Source organism: Hyaena hyaena, unplaced genomic scaffold, assembly GCF_003009895.1.
Source record: "Hyaena hyaena isolate Hyena2069 unplaced genomic scaffold, ASM300989v1 scaffold_428, whole genome shotgun sequence".
In the NCBI taxonomy this organism is placed as follows: Eukaryota; Metazoa; Chordata; class Mammalia; order Carnivora; family Hyaenidae; genus Hyaena; species Hyaena hyaena.
Window position 1 is genome coordinate 442,510 of NW_024081062.1, and position 6,384 is coordinate 448,893.

The 6,384-nt window shown below is 45.3% G+C and overlaps 1 long non-coding RNA gene across 1 annotated transcript; it reads left to right on the forward strand.

The window, feature by feature from the left end:
- Window positions 1–1,360: 1,360 nt before the first annotated feature.
- On the forward strand, window positions 1,361–2,461 carry LOC120245673. Its single transcript, XR_005531847.1, has 3 exons — window positions 1,361–1,426; window positions 1,919–2,001; window positions 2,433–2,461. It is a non-coding gene; the product is annotated as an uncharacterized LOC120245673 (long non-coding RNA).
- The last annotated feature ends 3,923 nt before the right edge of the window (window positions 2,462–6,384 follow it).

Consider the following 6,384-nt stretch of genomic DNA (forward strand, 5'->3'; position numbering starts at 1 on the left):
CCTTCCTCTCCTGCTCCCTGGGTCTGTTTTCCTCTCTTTGGATGTGTGTCTCACTCCAACCTCTCTCTGGCTGTCTTTGACACACACACACTGTCCTTCTGTGTCTCTTTTTTTGTTTCTCTCTCAGGCTCTCTTCTCCGCCAGCTGCCCTAACCCCTACCCCCCACCTTCTCTCTCCTCTGTCTCTGTCAATTTCTCTTTCTTTCTTTGTTCTTTTCCTCTCTTTCCTAGCCACCAGTGCCTTGGCTCCGGCTGCCTAAGGCACTCCTCCAAACCCTGCAGTACACTCGGTAATGGAGGGAGAAAGGGGCTGAATGAGCAAGAACGGGCAGGGAGGGACCATTAACATTAGCAAGAACTCTGCTTAACACACACACAACCACCTGACAAAGAGGAGACTTTTACCATCAGTGCTGTTTGGCAGATGGGAAAATAGAAACCTCATCCAAGTGACTAATCCAAGGTCACACGGTTGGTGTGGGTCAGCATCAGGATTTGCACCCAGCTTGGTATGAAACTACCAGCCCACACTGCCTTTGATGGGGGCAGGGGACAGTGCCAGCTCGCCCTGCAGCTCCTGCCCCGACCTCTTGCATCTGATGAAGGAACCCTAAAGAGCTGTTCTTTTGGTCAGGTCCAAGGCCTTCCTGGGCTCTGGGGTCTGAGCAGCTTTCTGTACCTGAACTTCCCCATCTCATGGTTGAGGGACAAGGTGAGGGGGCTTTAGCCTCAATAGACTTTTACCATCATCCCTGTCTGAGGCCCTGAATCTGGCTCTCTGATGGAGAGAGAGAGAGAGAGAGAGAGAGAGAGAGAGAGAGAGAGAGAGAGAGAGCACAAAGGGCAGCCTGGAGACAGGTGGTGAGCTCCCAGCCCCAGGGATTTGCAGGCTCATCCCATGGGGCATGAGCCAGCTTGGGCTCCATTAGTCAGGATGGATTAGGATCTGGGGATGCAGGGATTTGGGCAAAGCTGGAAGAGGGAATGAGCAGAGGCCATGTCACCCTTCTCCCTTCCCCCACCCCATTCAAGGGCTCTGCCAGTCTTTTTCCAGAGCCATCCGGGCACCTGTCCTTGGCAGAGGCTGGGAGTCAGAAGGCCTGGATTGGCTCTGCCTTTGCCCATTTTATAGCTTGGGAAGGATGGAGCATTTCACTGAGGCAAAGCCCCAAGCTTGACATTGCAAAGGGCCATACAAACTGGGTGTTTGCGGTGGCTGGGCCAGGCTCACAAGTCCGTTTATAGCCCTTCTGTGCTCAGGACAAGACAGACAAGGCCACAGCTGGTGTCACAAAGCAGGTTCTGGAATCACAGGGTCAGAGCATCCCACTGGCTCTAGAATCCAGGATGGACCATCAATAACTGGGGCGGGTCCCTCACAGTGGCACAGAGGGAGGCGAGAGGGTCTGCGCCCAGACCTCTGCAGGTGGGAGTGGGTGGGCTCCAGGCTCTGGGCAAGACATGGCTCTGAGGATGAGGAAGGTGAAGGTGTCATGTCTGGAGCACCTGGGAAGAGGGAATAGCATTCCCTGGGAATGTCAGGACCCGGACCGGGGCAGAACAGGTCTGTGGAGGTCAGAAGTCGAGAGTTCAGTTTGGGACACAGGAAAGCCGAGGATCTCATTCAGTTGGTTGGATTTGTGAGTCTGGAATTGAGGGAAGAAGTCAGGGTGGGAGATAGAGCTGAGACACCATCAGTGAGTATTCAAAGCCACGGATGGATGAGCTCACCTGGGCAGAGGATATGGACAGGGGGTGAGGATGGAGCCCTAGGTCCCCCTAACATTAGAAGGGAAAATAGAAGAGGGGAGACTTAGGAGGGGGTGGCCAAGAAACCAGGCTTGAGGAAGAAGGGAAAATCCATTATAATTAATTCAGCCTCATGCAGTGGCAAACGGTCATTGTTCACCTTGCACAGATGACACAATGGAGCCAGAGAGGTACAGTGACTCCCCCAAGGCCACACAGCACAGGAGACAAGGGGCTGTTCAGACAACCATGGTAAAAGCTCAACAATTTTACTTCAGACTAAATTATGAAGTTCCATAATTCCAGCTCCAGCTATTTCAATTGACAAAATTAAATGGAATTTAAAGCTCAGGGCTGCTGCTTTCAGTATGCTGGAAGATTTTATATTTATATTTGTATTTACTTATATTTATTTATTTAGGCTAGCCTTCCAATTTAATAACCAGATGACTTTTATTGCAAAATTCATTTAAAAACTATAGGTGCGTCTGGATGGCTCAGTCAGTTAAGCATCTGACTTCAGCTCAGGTCATGATCTTGAGGTTTGTGAGTTCGAGCCCCGCGACAGGCTCTGTGCTGACACCTCAGAGCCTGGAGCCTGCTTCAGATTCTGTGTCTCCCTCTCTCTCTGCCCCTCTCCCGCTAACACTGTCTCTCTCTCTCTCAAAATAAATAAACACTAGGGGCGCCTGGGTGGCTCAGTCAGTCAAGCTTCAAACTTCAGCTTGGGTCATGATCTCACAGTCCATGAGTTCGAGCCTCTGAGTCAACAGCTCAGAGCCTGAAGTCTGCTTAGGATCCTGTGTCTTCTTCTCCCTCTGCCCCTCCCCTGCTCACACTCTCTCTTTCTGTCTCTCTCAAAAATAAACATTAAAAATTCTTTAAAAAATAATAAACATTAAAAAATTTAAAACTATATGTCTGCGGGTTGATTTAATGTCTAGCTTCAAAGTTTCTGATACCTGGTTTGGGTTGCTATACATATTCTACCTTCCCCTTTGTTGAAAGAATGGGGGACGTGGTTTGTGTGAGAAACGGCATGTCTGGCATGGTCTCTGATTCGAGGATGTTTGAAAGGCATGGTTGTCTGTACCTAAGGACACCCCCCTGAGCCCTCCCTGAATGTCTTGTGTGGGCGTGTGTGCCTTTAGAAGCCTCCCATCCCATTGCAGACCTGGCCCAGCCTCCCCACCTGACCCCCTCCCAAATCCTTATATACAAATGCTCCTCACAGCATTATTCATAAGAGACAAAAGTTAGAAACAATGCAAAAATCCATCGAGGGGTGCCTGAATAAACAGATTATGTTATATTCATGCAATGGAATATTCTTCATCACAAAAGGAATGAAGTACTGACACATGCTACAATGTGGATTAACTTCAAAGACATTATTCTAAATGAGAGAAACTAAATGAAACTAAATGAAAGGTGACATGCTACATAGCTGCATTTGCATGAAATATCCAAAATAGGTAAATTCACAGAGACAGAAAGCACACATTTGTGGTTGCTGAGCGCTGATTGGTGGGGGGAGGAACTGCTTAATGGGTGCAGAGTTTTCTTGGGGCACCTGGGTGGCTCAGTCAGTTGAGCATCTGACTTTTGAGTTCAGCTCAGGTCATGTGACCCTGATCCCAGGGTCATGTGATCAAGCCCCATGTCAGGCTCCATGCTAAGCATGAAGCCTGCTTAGGATTCTCCCTCTCTTTCCCTCTGCCCCTCTCCCTGCTTGTGTTCTCTCTCTCTCTCTCTCAAATAAAAAAAAAATTAAGAGAGTTTTCTTTGGAGATGACTCAGATGTTTTGAAACTATATAGAGGTGGTGGTTGCCCAGCACTGTGAATGACCTGTAACTATTATCAGTGGAAAACAACTCAATCCAGATAAGACTGCTAATGGATGGACCAGACCCTTCAGGGTCACTGTATTAAGAACCATGACCAGCGGACATCCTTGCTGAGGACAAAGCAAATATAAAATGGGTGGTGGAAGAAGGTAGTTATGAGTACTGGCTATGACCTTATGACCAGTTATACAAATAAGGGTTGAAATTATCATGAGTTCATTTTTTGTGGTATGAACATGTCTGTTTATAAAGCTTTGTTTTCTTCCTCCTTATTCCCTTAACATATAAAAGAGGACTTGTTGACTTTATATCATAATATTTAAGTATTTTTTACTTATTACCATTGTATTTTAGGGACGGATACCAAGGAGAAGGTATTCATCACTTAAGGACGTTACCTCTTCTTCTGGGGGAGAGGTGAGCACATTTTTGGTTTGCAGGATGTATCATGTTTGGTAGACAGAAGTATGATCTTGATATTATCTTTATTTGAAGATTAAGTATGGTTTAAAGGGATGCAAATGGGTGCCAGGTTGACAAGGGGTGGATTTGTGATGGTTAGTATTATATGTCAACTTGGGTGGGTCAAACATTCTGGATGTTTCTGTGAGGGTATGTTTTGGAGGAGATTCAAATTGGTGGACTTAAAGTGAAGCACATTCTCCTCCATAATGAAGGCCTGAACAGAACAAAAGGCTGACCAGCAGATGGCCTTCACACTTGAAATGCAACATTGGCTCTTCCTCAGTCTTCAGCCTACTGATCCACTCTACAGATTTTTGACTTGTCAGTCTGCATAGCTGTGTGAGCCATTCCTTAAAGTAAATCTTTCTTTCTCAGTCTCTCTCACTCTCTCTCTCTCTCTAAACACACACACACATTAGTTCTGTTTTTGTGGAGAACCCTGACTAATACTGTTACAGGATCTGGTCTGGATCACCCAGTGGAGGAATCAAGCAGCACTCAGACATCTCGGAAGGGAGGACGTTTATTTTACACCGGTGGGCTCAGAGGAGATCATTCCCCAGAGGTCTGAGCGCAGAGCATTAGCAGAGGGAACAATTTATAGCCAGTTACTTCCGCATTCCTCACTAATCAGGGACAGGCGTTTTCTATTAGTCCTGTCGGCCATCTTATAACAGATGTTCCCTATCAATACAATATGTTTCCGATTTTCTTGTGCATATACCTAGGAGCAGAATTGTTGGATCATATAATTCCATATTTAATGTTCCTTTTTAAAATTAATTTTTAAAAAATGTTTATTCATTTTGGAAAGAGAGAAAGTGAGAGTGGGGGAGGGAGATACAGAGAAAAAAAAAAAAAAAAAAGAAAGGTGCAGGGTGCCTGAGTGGCTCAGTTGGTTAAGCGTCCAACTTCGGCTCAGGTCATGATCTCATGGTTCGTGGGTTCAAGCCCCACATCGGGCTCTGTGCAGTCAGCCTGTCAGCGAGAAGCCTGCTTTAGATCCTCCGTCCCTTCTCTCTCTGCCTCTACTTCACCTGTGCTCTCCCAAAAATAAATATTTTAAAAAAAGGTGAAAGAACATTGTAGAAAGGGAATACGATGAAGAGTTCATGTCACTGAGTTATGACGGCCACACAAAAGCATTTCAGAGTGAGAGCAGGTGGCCACACTGAGCTCAGATGACAGTGGTGTCAGGGACAGTCTATTCCCAGGGGGATGCTTTCAGCTCTATCGGCTTACCTGCACTCAGAACCTCTTACCTGAAGTATAAAATATTAATGTTCTGGGGAAAAACATCTCAGATGAATCAAGAAATCTTCCACAGGGGGTGGGCCACCCTATGAGCCACAGGAGGTCTGGGGGGCTCATCAGTTAAGTGTCTGACTCTTGATTTCAGCTCAGGTCATGATATCGTGGTTTGTGAGTTCGAGTCCCACATCAGGCTCTGTGCTGACAGATTCTTGGGATTCTCTTTCTCCCTCTCTCTCTGCCCTTCCCCTGCTCTCGTGCTCTCAGGCATGCTCTCTCTCTGTCTCTCTCAAAATAAATAAATAAACATGGAAAAAAAAACCCCACTGCATTGATCCGCAATACAAAATCATGTGTTGTAACAGAACACATTTCTTCACCAAAAATTGTCAGAGCAGAAAAAGAAAAGCTTTCACTGTTCATTTTATGCAGCTGAAACATAGCTAGAACAAGAAATACAATTTTCAGCCAAACTAAGGAGCAGGGACACCAAAATCCTAGTCAAAACATTTGTGAACAGAAATATTTAAAAACATCCCAGAAATGCACTTTAGCAGATTAACAGCTTAAAATTTATTAATGTAATTCAATGCATTAACAGATTAAAGAAAAAAAAACCATGATTATCTAAATGGATGCAGAGACAGCATTTGATAACATCCAATATTCATTCATGATTTTAAAAACTTAGTAATCTAGGGATCTTCTTTAGCCTGAAGGAGCTAGCTACCAGGAGCCGACAGAAAATATTGTACACGGTGATGAGTCATTTGGGGTATTGATTTCCTTTAAAATCAGAACAAGACAGTAATTCCAATGATCATTCCCTCTAGGGTGCATTAGTCAGTGCAAGAAAAAACAAGCATGACGGAATTAAAAATACACTCATCATTTGCAGATATGATGAACTACTGTAGTATTAGGTGTCCTGCAGAGAAACAGAATATATATATTCTTATGTGTAGTCTGAGGCCTCACAGCTAGTAGTGCCCATGGCATAAGTTCCAGACAGAAGGCCAGGAGACTTGAGATCCAAAAAGAGCTGATGTTTCAATTCGAGTCCAACAGCAA